Source organism: Rhyacophila brunnea, unplaced genomic scaffold (genome assembly GCF_057557595.1).
Source record: "Rhyacophila brunnea isolate RB1 unplaced genomic scaffold, BYU_Rbru_1.0 scaffold_4, whole genome shotgun sequence".
Taxonomy (NCBI): domain Eukaryota; kingdom Metazoa; phylum Arthropoda; class Insecta; order Trichoptera; family Rhyacophilidae; genus Rhyacophila; species Rhyacophila brunnea.
Genome location: NW_028233068.1, coordinates 9,736,778 through 9,751,968, shown reverse-complemented (window position 1 = coordinate 9,751,968; position 15,191 = coordinate 9,736,778). Strand labels below are relative to the sequence as shown.

The 15,191-nt window shown below is 33.9% G+C and overlaps 1 protein-coding gene across 1 annotated transcript in view; it reads right to left on the bottom strand.

Moving 5' to 3' along the window:
* The window catches only part of LOC147066824 (polyprenol dehydrogenase-like), a 656,880-nt gene that overhangs the window by 2,573 nt on the left and 639,116 nt on the right, over window positions 1–15,191 (bottom strand). The window lies entirely within an intron of this gene.

Here is a 15,191-nt window from a genome sequence, read left to right as displayed (position 1 = left end):
ATTTTTTTTTTTTTTTTAATGTTATTCAATTTCAATTTTTTTTAAAACTTATTGTGGACATTACAAATTATAAGTTAAAGACGTTCACAACATGACATGAAACATTATTATAAAGAAGAAAGAAAAAAAAAAGAAAAATTATGAAAGGGATAAAAATGGAAATGAAAATATTAAAAGAGAACATAATATAAACATACAAATGCAAAAGCACTGAAAATACAATTATACACAATGTTATAAAGAAGTTCAAAGAATTACACCGAGTTTACTAATGAGATACTAATTAAAAAAAAATATAAAATTATGGACAATGCCCAACCGTGAGAGAACTTCTATCAGCATGTAGATATCAGTGGCGAAGAGTGGAGGTAGGCTGTTAAGATCATTCATAAATAGTGCACACTAAACATTGAAATAATACTAGAATTTTACATTTATATAGTTTTTAAAATTCAATAAAATTAAACCCTGCGTAACCACGCCATAATAAATATGTAATAGTCAAAAAATACTCGTCTATCTATAAAATATATTAAATTATGCAATTAAATCATACATAAATATGGATATTGTATAGTAAGAATACCATTTTTTATCTATTATAGTTTGGTTTAGGCAGGGCTTAATGAATTAAAAAAATGAACCAACAATATGTGTAATATGTACCTAATCTTAATCCAAAAGACGTATGAATGAAAAGTGTGTGCAATTTTGTCTTATTGCTCAAAATATGTCAAAATAATTCGAGGGCTTAGTGTCAAACAATACTATCTACAAAAGTGCAACTTTACAGGAGAGCCAAATATCGTTATTTTAGATTCTTGTAACTTAACAAGGGAAATGTTTATTTAAAATCTAATGTTAATATTTTATAATTTATTGTGTATTGTACATTTATCTTGCTTATGATGATGTTAAAATTTATAGGGATAGTTTTTAAAAAATATGAAAACAATGGTAACTAATGTTGTTAGCGTTAAACTTTACTGACGATTTAATAAGACATTAAAAAAGATTGACATAACGTTGTTTGACTATCATCTAGCCGTAAATGTAAAATAACGTTATCTCAAAACAAAAAAAAAAACACTTTTTTGTAGATAACGTTGTCTGACTTTAAGCACTCGAATTATGGTTTCGTTTAGGCAGGGTTTAATTGATTTTTAAAAACTAACTATGGTTACATGTAAGTTGTACGTATGCAGTTCATCGTGGGACACTTATTCGTGCGCCGCGGTACGTGAAACATGAGTTCGAATAACATTTTATCAAATGACGAGTTCTTCGTTGAACATTTCACCGCGGAATACATTTGTAAGTACGTATCTTACAAAATACGGCGATAGTTTGCAAATAGTACTGTTCCAATTAGATTAACCCTAACCTAACCTAGCTTAGTAAAGACATCTCATAAAATTCGCCACATGTTGTAGCATACGTATAAATATACTCCACGGTGAAATGTTCAACGAAGAACTCATCATTTGATTAAATGTTACACGAACTCATGTTTCACGTACTGCGGCGCAAGAATAAGTGTCCTGCGGTGAACTGTTTACGTACAAATTTCCGGATACGCTAACCAACACCATCTGTAAATTGTAGTGTTAGTTTAATAAAAACAAATACGTATGACTAACAAAGTTTAATGTGCACTATTTATGGCGTATCTTAACATCCTACCTCCACCATTCGCTACTGGTAGATAAAATGCAATTTTTTTATTGAATTTCATTTGTGGGGCAATTAATCTTCAGCCATTTGGCAACGCTATTTAAAAATAATAATTTAATATTTGATTTATTACCTGAGAAGCTCCATGAACTTGCCTGGCGAGCTGAAAATAAAGAGTTTCACATTTTAATGAGATGTCGTCAGGACAATGTCAGGCACTTGAGATACGTCCTCGTTTATACTATCCATACAACCAGTTGTCGTGTAGTTACAGAGAACATAGAATTAATGGGAACTGAAATACCCAACGGGTGTGGAGTAAAAGCAAATGATCTCGAGTGTGGAAGAATATGGGATAAACTTAAACACGTGTCAAGAATACGCTTGTCCTTCGTTCTGACAACTGCTCTCGGTTTATGCATTGACGCTCATTCAGTATTGGTATATTTGAAGGTTGCAATTCACACTATTGCCGTGTCCGGAAACTTGTACGTATGCAGTTCACCGTATCGCACTTCACGGTGAAATGTTGTATCGGAAATATATGGTCGTATATTAAAGAACGTCCAACCTCTTTAGGTCGTATAGTACTGACATAAAATTCATGTCTAAATAAAACACGGCTCTAGTCGGTTTACACTTTACAATTCATGAATGAAAACCTAACCTAACCTAACCGAACTTAAGCGAACCTAACCTAACAAATATTCCAGTATATAATCTATTTTCAAAAATTGTTTGCCGCTGGCTTCCTGTAAACAGACAAGACCCATGTTTTATTTAGACATGAATGTTATTTGAGTACTATACGACCCAAATAGGTTTGATAGTCTTTAATATACGGCCATATATTTCCGATTCAACATTTCACGGTGAAGTGTGATACGACGAACTGCATACGTTTCCGGACACAATATTACTTACGTACATATGCACCAATTCGATAAGTAATCTTTGTTCTTAGTTTAATGTCTTTATTTTTTTTTTAATTTTTGTTCTTTCAAAAGGGTAATGTCATTAAAACTCATTTGTCATATTATGTAACTCTTACCTATTAGTTGTTTTAGGGTGGCGTTCCTATATAATTTCCCGGCGGATTTTAGTACTGGTGCAAGTTTTATTGCCTGAAAAAAAGTTAATAGATACATATTACTATTAATACGCAAGTTTGATTCGATTCGGTTCGCTGGAGTTAAGAAAAGTTGCATGATATCCTTTTGCTTATGCTATTGCGCGGAAGTGAAGGCTTGCGATAGACTCCTGGAATGATTTCATCAGGAATAATACATTGCTTCATTTCTGGATTTAAGATATCAAGCTCAACAAGAGTTTCGGTCATGCCCCCCACACCCTGAAGCGGATCCCTAGGCCAAGATGTTTAAGGCGGGCCCCCTACCTATCGCCAAGCTTAAGGGCAGTGTGAGGTTCTATAGTAGTGTTCTCCAACTGGTATTCCGTGTACTTAAGGCTATAGCTCAGTTGAGGCATGGTCTAAAAAGATCGTGGCTAGGCGATGCGCGGATTGCGGGTCGCGGGTGCAAATGACGCATGCCGAACGAAATATAATTTGTCATATAAATCAAACATGCGTCCATTTTATGTTCTGTTTATTTTTCTATTAGTAACAGCGTCGTATGGGGAGCCGAATAGTCCCGACTCTTCTGTAGATTCATCCATTTCAATTCGTGACACTCAGTTTGCGGGTACGCAACTTAACGTCAGCGGACAGCAGAGCCAGTCCAAAAACAAACATTTTCTTTCTTAACTTTCTTCTTTAAGCACTACGTTGCATGGTTGCAGCATCAGTCCCGTGCGGCTCCGTCTCGGGACGGAATGAACATTTAAAATCACTTCTTTCAGACACGTTTAAAGCGTCATAGAAAGCGGCCGTGCATATCCACGATTGTGCATATATGACGGTTGGTGGTGGGCACTTTAACGTATGTTCTATTACTAACAATAATAATATATTCATTGAGATGTTTTCTTTTTCAAGTAAATGGGTAACGTTTTTAGTCATCTTTACATGATTTAAAAATTAATACCCCCGTCGCCATCACGAAACAAATTGACGTGTCCACAGCTCGACTTTCGCTCTCCGATTGCCAGCGAGTCCAAAATTTTGTCGCACCTATAGTTGAAAATTATTTGCCGTGTCACTGATGTATCGTCTTAAACAGGCCATACTGTTCTAAGGACTAAAGGCACGTAACCACTCAAAGTTTCGTACCGGGTTCGGTTATGGTGAAAAAAATTGAATATGGCTTAGTTCCAACAAGTCAGATTTCGGAACCCCGGTTCAAGCGTTTATTTTAGTGTAGTTATATCAATGACATTAATATGGACGAATCATGTGGAAAAGAAAATGACACTCACTTTATTGTCGGGTCTGCCGAATGGCATAATCTGTTCCAACGCCATTACAATAAAGGTGATATTACTATAAATTCCTGATGCTTTTTGTTGGGCTGCTGAATGATTCGGTTCGAATGGGTTCGCTCAAATGAACATTGACATTAGAAACACTGCTCTAACGCCATTACAATAAAGGTGATATTGCTATAAATTCCTGATGCTTTTTGTTGGGTCTGCTGAATGATTCGGTTCGAACGGGTTCGCTCAAATGAACATTGACATTAGAAACACTGCTCTAACGCCATTACAATAAATGTCATATTGCTATAAATTGTCGATGCGTGATATCGCATAATGGAAATTGCGTGACGCCTACCTATACATGCGAATGCGCGAATTTATTTGCTAGCTACTGTATTGAGTGCGTCGTCCATTAATAATGTCATTGAGTTATATAGAAAGTCCGGCCCAATCGAGCCTTGCGCTTAGGGGGCTCGAAAAAAAATGCCAGCAAGAGGAAAGTTTCGAATTTAAACAATGATTCGATTGTAAATTTTTAAAAAGCCAGCAAAATTAATGAGTAGAATTAAAGAATTCTTGGGAAAATTCAACTCCATTGTTCGTCGACCTAGTACAATATTCAGAAAACACATTCGACATGAATTCATTAGAATTGAAATGAAACGTTATTGTTTGTATTTTGAGGTCTGGCAAATTTCTCTGTTATTAACCTAAATTAATGATTTTTCCGATACAAAACAAGATAAATATTGTCGTTATAGTATACTTGGGTAGTTAAATTATGTCAAAATGTCAAAAAAAAAAACTTACAATAAATAATTTTTCTTATAAACTAACAAACAACCATTTTTGTGGGGACTATAAGTATCTAGTACAGGGACCTCGCGTACATGTGAGTAATGTAATGAATATTTTGTTAAGCGATCGCATCTTATTATTACATATTATTTTATGGTCATATGTATTATTAAAATTTTGTTTTTTAGGTTTTTCATATTGTAATAAAGAGATTTTCGACCGATTCATAGTTTTTTATATTTATTTAAAAAAAAAACATCGATCTTTATAAAAAATATAAATGGGTATAATTTGAAATCCTTTTTATTTAAATATATATATAACAAATATTTTTCTTTATAATGTTTTCAGATACATATTTTTTAATGAATACAGTTTAAATTGTAAATTATCAAAAAAATGTCTGAAATTGCAACCTTCGCATTTTCCGCTAGGTGCCTCTGGTAATGACTAATTTTTATATTGAATGTTGAACATAAGAATATACAAGAAATTTTGACTGACCTGTAAGTCTTTCAACTCTTTAACCTTTGCTTCGATATCTTTTTCTTCGGCAAGTGTATCATTTATTGAATGTGGACGATGATTTATATAATTAATTCCTGCAATCACTTCGCGCAGAGAGTGTGGCTGACTGGTTACTTCATTGTTTAGTACACTGCCCTCTGCAAAAAAAAATACACACATAATAATTACCTAGTATTAAGTTGAATGATGTCGCAAAATACGTATTTGTTTCGGAACTTATACATACATGGATACACCTTTAGTAATACCACGATAGCCGCGCGGCATAAGCGTCGGACTATAGTGTCATGGGTCCCATGTTCGAATCCTGGGTCTGGCAAGTAGAGGAGCAAAGGGGAATTGGAGCCTACTAAGGAAATTGTTGAAAAAAAGTAACAACATGTTCTAATCGTTTATTATTTAGACTTGAAATGAGTCCTTTGGTTACATAGCAATAATATTACTGCAATTTCCACTCAAAAATTCTATAACTAAGGAACAAAAAAAACGTTTTCACAAAAAACACATTTGGCTCCAATTACCCCCCATGTAGGGTAATGAGAGCCAAAAATTTACCAAATATGTAATGGGAGCTTCATATTTTAATATGCTTACAAACACTTATACACATTATAACAGACATAGGTACAATAAAATGTTAAATATTTACTGATGTATTTCAACAAAAATATGTTCTAGTACTAAAAATATCAAAAGAATCAATACGTCATGTTATGGAACTAAGCAAAAAACACAAATATAATCTTTCTGGTTTCGGAGGGCATTTTCCAACGAAGTCACCGTCCAACCAGCCTTGAAAGTCGTCAGCTTTCTATTTCTGAGCATCTGGAACAATTAAAATCTTGTCTAATAGTAAAAGAGGTGTGAAATCTATATAGGGGTAATGGGAGCCACCTAGGCTCCAATTACCCGAATGTCAACCACTTTGAAGGTTGATAAATAACGTAACCAAACCATTTTAAACATTGATTCTGAAACTACTAAACAAAAAACATGTATCTGGCTATACAATGGACACAAAATATGATGAAATAAGTAAAATTTTAAGTACTTACGTTGATGTTTATGTATTGTAAATTGATATAAGCACCTAGCCCAAAACACACTTCCACTCGCCACGCGCGTGCACGTGCCACTAAGCAGCCGACAGCGATCAACGGGCTTAGACGACGATTGACGAAGATGTTTTGGTTATTTCCGAGTCATTTTAGTGTTAGATGGTACCTGTTTTGCAGTCGCTCCCATTACCCGCAAGTCTCATTATTCCTTGCTCCCCTACACAGATTATTTTTCAATTTGTGTATGAGTCAGAGTATGGACCTAAAAGGTTGAGCAAGTGGCTGACATCCATTTCTCGTAAAAACAAAATTTGTTAATACAAACCTCCACTATGTGGAGGCCCATAATATGATCTTATTAGGATCGGACATGGTCGGAAATTTGCAGCATTCTTTGAATACCCTACACCCACAATAATTAGTGATTGTCAAAGGTAGAATATAAAAATAAATGTTACCTACCTGTAGAAATTAACACCGATGCCAGGCAGACTGCGTAGAAAAGTTGAACATTGTTATTCATCGCTTAACTTTAAAGCTGGTTAATGCTGAAAAAAAATAATATTGTCTTGATTAGAGTTGAAAATGGAATCGAAGCCCTTACAGACCTACAAACTTATCTGAAGAATGGGATGGGGGAGCCACTGTCGAAAACTACCCAATCAAAACTCGTAACTGGACAAAATCTGAAATTTTCAAAATGGTGTTCTACGGTAGCTAGTTCGTAGCTCCATTTTTGGCCATTCTACAAATAAGTTTGTAGGTCTATAATTCTGAATCTTGATAATCCAAAACCGAACTGCTTAAAACAGTACTTCAGTGAAACGGCAAGTAATTTTCAACTATAGGTGCGGACTGGACTGGATTTTCGGACTGGCTGGCAATCGGAGAGCGAAAGTCGAGCTGTGAACACGTCAATTTGTTTTGTGATGGCGACCGACGGGGGAATTAATTCTTAAATCATGTAAAGATGACTAAAAAACGTTACCCATTTACTTGAAAAAGAAAATATGTTAATGAATATATTATTATTATTGGTAATATAATAATAAACATAACATTAAATGGACGCATGTTGACTTTTTATGACAAATTATGTTTTGTTCTGCACGCGTCATTTGCACAATCTTCGCGTCGCGTAGGCACGATCGTTTTAGACCGTACCCCAGCTGAAGTATAGCCTTCAAAATCGGTGTTCCAGAGGTTCCACTGTACTTTTGTTTATAGTATTTCATATTGTATGCCTGAAGTTAACCCCAACGGAAGTGACCCAGAGGCCGTACAAGAAAGAGATGGGCTGACGCCGTAGAAGTGGACTGGCTTCATATAGGAAGACCCGGTAACTGGAGAAGTGTGGCGAGAGACTGGAGTCGCAGTGTTGCCATGTCTACTGAAATTTCAGTAGATCTACTGATATTTTTTGATATTTTTGGCAATATACTGAATCTACTGATATTTTATGAAATCTACTGATATTTCTTCATTCCACAAAATTCCCACCATCCGGGAAAAAACAAGTCGTCTTTGAAAATTTGGGAACCTGCGGCCTGCGGTGAAATATTTCTCTTAAAACGAGCCGACCATGAAAAATTGGGAACCTGCGGCCCGCGGCGAAATTTTTTTCCTAAAACAGAAATCTACTGATATTTTGTCGAATCTACTGAATTTTTTTTACACATTCTACTGAAATTAAAAATTTTAACTTGGTAACACTGCTGGAGTGAGTGGAGAGCGGTTGTGGAGGAGGCCAAATCCTACCCCGGGATGTAGCGTCGTGGAAGAAGAAGAAGAAGATTTCATATTGTAACATTACATTTGTACATATTATTATAAATAATATTTAACGACTCATCGTTCACTCAAATTCACACGAAAATTTATTTATAAAAAAACATTTTATAATATTATATTAACTTATAGGGTAAGAGGTACAATCGTGGGCCACCCTCCAGTGATGGGCCACTCAGCAGTAAAACACAAAAAATAGGTATTTAAAAACCTAAGTTATGGGTATTTGTTCCTATATGTGACTCACAACATCATATACTTTGGTTCTAGCACATTATTTCCTGTATAGGTAGCAGGACTGACCCTATAATTGACCATTTTGTATACCAAGTCACACGTTTTGTATTTTGTCTGACAATTGCTTAACTTTTTGTTAAGGAAATAACATACTTTGGAAGGTAAGATCTCTTTTACTATATTACTAATTATACTTTTTATTTAATAATCGTTATGCTGGATATTCAAACATATAATTATGTTAAGTCTACGACAATTTAAAATTAAAATGATACATCTAGCTGGGTGGCCATTTACTGCACTAAATATATATAGCAGTTGTATGATGGGCCGGGCTGGCCCATGACTGAAAAAATGGTTTTTTACTTTTAGTTAACTTTTTTATGCTAAATACAATATTTATAATGCACTATGGTACCTGCTGTTTTTATTTTTATGTTATTTTAATTTTAGACAGTCGTTGGCCACGTGGCCGATCACTGAATTTGTACTGGCCGATCACTGTATTTAGAAACATTTAACTTCCCATTTCTTTCAGAATATCAAAATACTGAATAATTTAAGTTTAAATATGATGTTAAAACAATAGATGATGCTGTTGCATACTTTCATAAAAATGGGGGATCACTATGATCAATACACAATACATTGGAAATATTTTCTATCCGAATCTGGTTACTCTGTGAATAGAGTTTCCTATATTATTTATCGAAAGGCATAAGTCACATCTTATCTACCAAGTTAGTGAGCTTTGTCTAAAATTTTATTTGAAATACATCTTATAGCACTATAATCCTAATGCATCTAGGATTCTTCAGCTTATAGATATAACTGTTTTTCCTTCAGTTAAAGCTGCAAAATATCGCAAAATGCTGTTTTCATCCTTAAAGATTTAACGAATGTAGTGGGCAATTAAACTGAAGAAAAGCTTAAAAATATTCAAAATACTAGCTGAGGTAAACAGATAAAACATTTTTATACCATACTTACCGATTGCGGAAAAACTTAATCAAATTAAGTCATTATCTGACAACAGCAAGAGCATAGAAAATATAACCCAATTAAATGTATCTAACGTGTCAGTGCCGTCAGAGAATGCAACATGGAAATAGATACTGAACGCATGGAAGAAATAAATGAACATATGGTTAATATATCTACAATTCTAATTTAAACATTAGATAAAAAGAATAAAGGCAAAAACCACACATTTTAATGAGGCAATTGAAAGTAGAGGCAATCAAAAATTATAGTTTAAAAAATGGCGGCCAAAATCGTTGTGCGATTTGTGAAATAATAATAAAACATCTTAGTAAATTAGAATTTTCAGTGTATAAAGATAGCTTCCATTCAAATTGCGTTCCAAAATCTCAGCAGGTCCATGTCTCAATTGAGATTGATGTTTTATTTAGTGACTCAGGTGATGAAGTATTCAACAGATAGGTCGATAATTTTCTAAGACCTTAGAATACACTCTCTGTCACTCTATCCTCTTTTATTACATCAACGGTGAGATAAAGGAGTATGTTTGTTGATTATATCATAAGATTAGACACGTTTATTTATTATTTTATTGAAAATTATGCCTTAGTTATTTAATTTATGCAGAAAAAGACGGGTGGCCCATCACTGTCTGGAAAGTGGCCGATCACTATCTGAGCGTGGCCCATCACTGTACTTTTTGCGATTTTTTTTTCATTTATATTTTTTGTAATAACCATGTTTGGTATTATAAAATATGTACACATACATATCAATATACATGCTTTGTGAACACGAAAAAAAATTGCATTTCAATAAAACCGCATTAATAAGCTTGTTCTGACCAATCAAAGCAAGCCATTCGCTTAACTGGCCCATCATTGTACCTCTTACCCTAATTGGTACATTTTGACGTTATGTTTTTATTGTTTTTACTAATTTTTAATATCTACACTCTACAGATTCCAGTACATAGTTTTTAGTTGTATTACTCGGAAATATGACACTAAATATTATTATATTTGAAACCAATTATTCACTTTACAAATAAATATCACAAATTATATAATTTGTGAGAAAAATACGAAGCGTTTTCTTGCAATATAAAACCGAACTTACCCAGGAAAGAGTTAACCATTGGTAGAAACTGCTTCGTTCGTATTATACATGTATACAACTATTCAATGTTTTAAACTTTTAAACGCATATAATTTACGGGTATTCACAATATAAACAATATGTATGTAATTTGTATTTATTCTAACCATTTAAATTAATGCTTTTGTATTTTACGACAAGCCTCCTTTAATTCAACCAGTACTTATTAACATAGTTGATCACGACTGAATTAAAATACATTAGTCTATATCACTGACAGACTAAGTCATTCTAACTAGTAGGTGCTATATATTTTATAATACTGTTTATACATACTTAAAATATTTAATGTATGTATTTAGTAATACATACATGATTGATAATTTATAATGTTAAAGGTTTTAAAATAATTCAGTCACATTGCCACACGAAAGTAGTACCTACACTACCTCTTCAACTAATTCTACCTATATTATGAATATTATAAAAGTAAAAGGTCGGGTGTCTATTTTTTACGAAACTGAGTTATTCTACATATTGGTAAACGAATGGATGTCCGACAATAAAAAACGACGAAGCTACAAACCCTGTCACAAACCAGCGTTGGGGCATAGGGCAAGCACAAGTTCACGCCACTTCCCTCGATCCATCGCCAACTCTTGGGCCCCCCGCCACTCCAGGCCTGCAGTGCGTATATTTCTTTTATAGCACAGCTGCAGGGTGAGGGAGGGCCGTCCACGACGACGGAGCCCTTGAGGCTGTGCCACAAGGGTATGAAGTGTCGCACTCTTTGGCGGCATCCGGAACACATGTCCCAGCCACGTAAAACGTCTCTTCGAGTATTAGGTATAAACTCAGGTGTCCGAAATTATTTTACATATGAAAGGTCTCTAGTTCAAATACATAAAAACTGGAAAATAGAATTGCACATAGAAAATTAACCACTCAGTATGTACCTATATGCGAAAACAGTACTCATTTAAATTTTGCTCATTTATGAACAATTTCTATCCACATATTATGTGACATCCGACCTTTTACTTTGCACGTATATAATTATTAATTACCAATTAAAATGTTTTCTTCAATAAAAAAATAATGATAATATTATTACAATGATTGTGGGGTCGACGTTTTTTCTGCAAACGGCAGGGGCACATGTGTACAATATAATATTATTATAAAAAATAAAATGTAAGTATTTATTATCCACAGTGCAACATATTTTTTGGAAATCGATATTCCCACCGGTTTTTGTGTGAAGGACTAGTCTGACTTTGACAGCTGATGAATAACAGGAATGTATATTATTTATAAATAACACTGATAGTTAATATATTTGATTTGAGATTTTTTTATAATTCAATTTGAAACGAGAAAGGGCGAATCAATATATCAAGCAATCTGGGATCTGATTTTGACAGCTGAACAGTGGACTATTCGTTGCGTGTGCAAAAAGATATGCTCAGGCTTTATTAATCTAAAAATGGCACTGCCAAAACGCAGCTTATATTTTGAACAGAATATGTTTCTTTACATCCAATATTTAACATCGGCATTTCGGTTCTTTTCTAAAAATAGGCGGTGCATCATTTTTTTTTAAAGATTTATATCTGGATTAAGGTATGCCATATGCCCTAGTTACATCCAACGTTCCCTCTAATTTTTCAAATGTGTGTGCGGATCATCAACGCATAAGAGCAGTGGCGTAACTAGGGTTGGTGTCACCCATAAGTGACAGGCCGTTAGCCGGGGCGGTAAATTAAAAATAAGTACCATATTCAATAATTGCAAGATGCAGAGACCAATACAATAAATAAAAAGATAATGGACTAGAGTGATCTGCACTACCGCAATGCAGAGAAAAGTTACGTAGTTTTGAAAAAGGATGCAGAAGCGGCCGCAGTAAATTTAAATTAAAATGTTCATTTTAATTAAATACAATTTTGTTTTGTGGAAAAAGGTAGTCTGTGAAATTTGCATATCGATGGTCTAATGTAAATACCCCGTATCTGACCTAAGTATATGACGAAAATGACTTGTAGGTACTAAAAACAACAAAAATACTGCCCATCGACAGCGAAATTCCCATATCAGTAGTTATTTTAACAAAAATGATAGTTCAGGCATTTTAGTAATTTCCCGTATCTGAACACTGCAGAAATAAACATGGAAAAGCCCGTATCTTGCCTCTAAGCTGTGAAGCGTGTTGCATGGCGCGTGTTGAATTCAGCTTCAAAATGTCACTTTTGAATTATTTAAACAGTAAGTAATATAACGAATTTGGATGTTTATCTTTACATAATATGTCACATTTTATTGGATGTTATCATTATATTAGGCGTTATATGCTTTGCTTTACCACTTTTTACGTTACGGGTTATTGGCATGCTATGTAGTTACAACATGTGTAACTATTAACAGTCGGATACGGGATATTGACATTAGGTCATCGATATACAATGTTATTCTACATTTTTTTGTTATAACTAAAAACTTGACTGCTGTTTCGTATTTTAAATATAAAAAGTTAACAAATACTAAGCGTTTCATTTTTTCAAATTATCTTAGAATGAACAATCTGTGGAACACAACGTTCTCCCGGGATAGGGCTTAATGTTAGTAATATGTTGAAGTGAAACAATCACAAGCACCCAGGCTCTGAGAAAATCACGTAAATATATTGTAACCTCACCAGCATCGAACGCGGAGCCCCTTTGCGCCTTTTGCACTAGACTACATTATATTGATAAAAACTGTCTGGAGAAGTACGGAGTACGTTCGGTTTTGCGCGTATATTCTTAACAGTTATCACTTTAGCACGTTTCCGTTATTTTCATTGCTCCAAATTAACACGGGAAGTACTCCATACCCAAGACGGTTATCTACAGTTATTTAAAATACTTGGTAAATTCGTAAAAATATGGCGAAAATTTAGGTTGGTAGATATGTCGGTCAAATTCGGGTATGTTTGTGCTGGCTGTTTCGACCGAACTCAAGCGGATACGACGGAATACAATAATTTTGTATTGACACGTCAGACATATCAACATAACCCACAATTTTATTAGACATGTCATTGTGATCGCAGCACAAAATGTAATTGCAATAAAAACATATTAAGTTACTACTGGCTGCTACTAGGCACTCGATATTTAACAGCTCTCGGGGAACTGTAAAGGAAGACCGCGGCCGTGACGTATCATATTTCAAGACAGTCAGATCTTGCATCGCAATTCTAAATATGTAAAATTGACATACTTTGTCTCGCTCTACAAGTTAACACAGCCAAGAGAGGGGTTTTTAAAAGATAAAACTTTTTGAATGTTCAGACGGTTATCTTATTTATATAATCAACTGCCTGAATACGTAAAGTGATAAATGTTATATTATTTATCACAATTCGCTCTTTTTGGATGTTAAGTGATATGTTAGAATAGGCCTGCTGGGAAATAAATCCCTGGTCACCGCCAGGTGCTTTCCGCCCTCACTGCACCACTGGTAAAAAAGAATAATGCATTTGTTTATACGTATGTTTTCAATTGAAATGCATTTAATGGGTTAATTCGCAATAACAAATTCGACTATACTACGTCACATACCATTATGATGTTATATTGATTACTTAGTTAAGGGGGAAAGGCATGCCAGCAGAGGCACCTAGCGAAAAAATATGAAGCTTGCAATTTGAGACATTTTTTTCATAATTTACAATTACAAACCGAATAAATTAATAAATATGTATCTGAAAACATTAAAAAGATATTTTTTTTAAGTCAAAGATAAGTTTTCTATTTTATGTCGTGTAGATTTTTGACTAATTCGTCGTTTTAATATTGTTTATATTTATTTTAAAAAACATCGATTTTTATAAAAATACAAATGTGCATAACTTGAAATCCTTTATAGAGCCGCTTATTGGAGCGCCGTTGGATTATTTCTATTCATTTTAACTTATGTTACTAAATTATATACTTATTTCTGTGGTTTTGATTTTTAAAGTAACAACTGTTACTCTGATGTTTAATCGTTTGTTTACGTAAGGAATTGCAAATGGCCGACAATAATAAATTTGTTGCATAGGCAACGAAACAATTCTACTATCAAACTTGCGTTTGTAACAGCTGACTGATTCGCAGCTAACTTCATACTGTCGTGCACTTTCGTAACGGTGTGCGCGCGCAGCTCTCAATTTTACTTTCTACCAAACGCTCCAAAAAAGTATAACTTCAAAATAATTAGTAAATGTTTTTATACAATATTCAATTAATATTATTACCAGAAAAAATGATGTACTTACGTTTGATTAAAACTTCCTCGGAGAATTCTGTTTAACAAGTAGTATGTAAACTAGTTATCCTATAGTAATAGTGAATGACACTTTGAAGTTATATTTATTCGCTTTTTATTCCTTTTATCCATGCCAAGTTTTGAAATTGGAATAGATAATAGTAAAACCATAAATCATTGTCATTGTGAAAATACACGTTGCCGTATTTAAAAAATAGATAGTCCACTTAAAATAACGTCCTAAACGTAACGATATTCTTATCTAAAATAATTAGTAAAGAAAGCTATTACAAAAGAGTGCACATTATATTATGCATATTGTTGTGATAAGACTCTCGGGCGGCTTTCGGAATATCAGGCCCG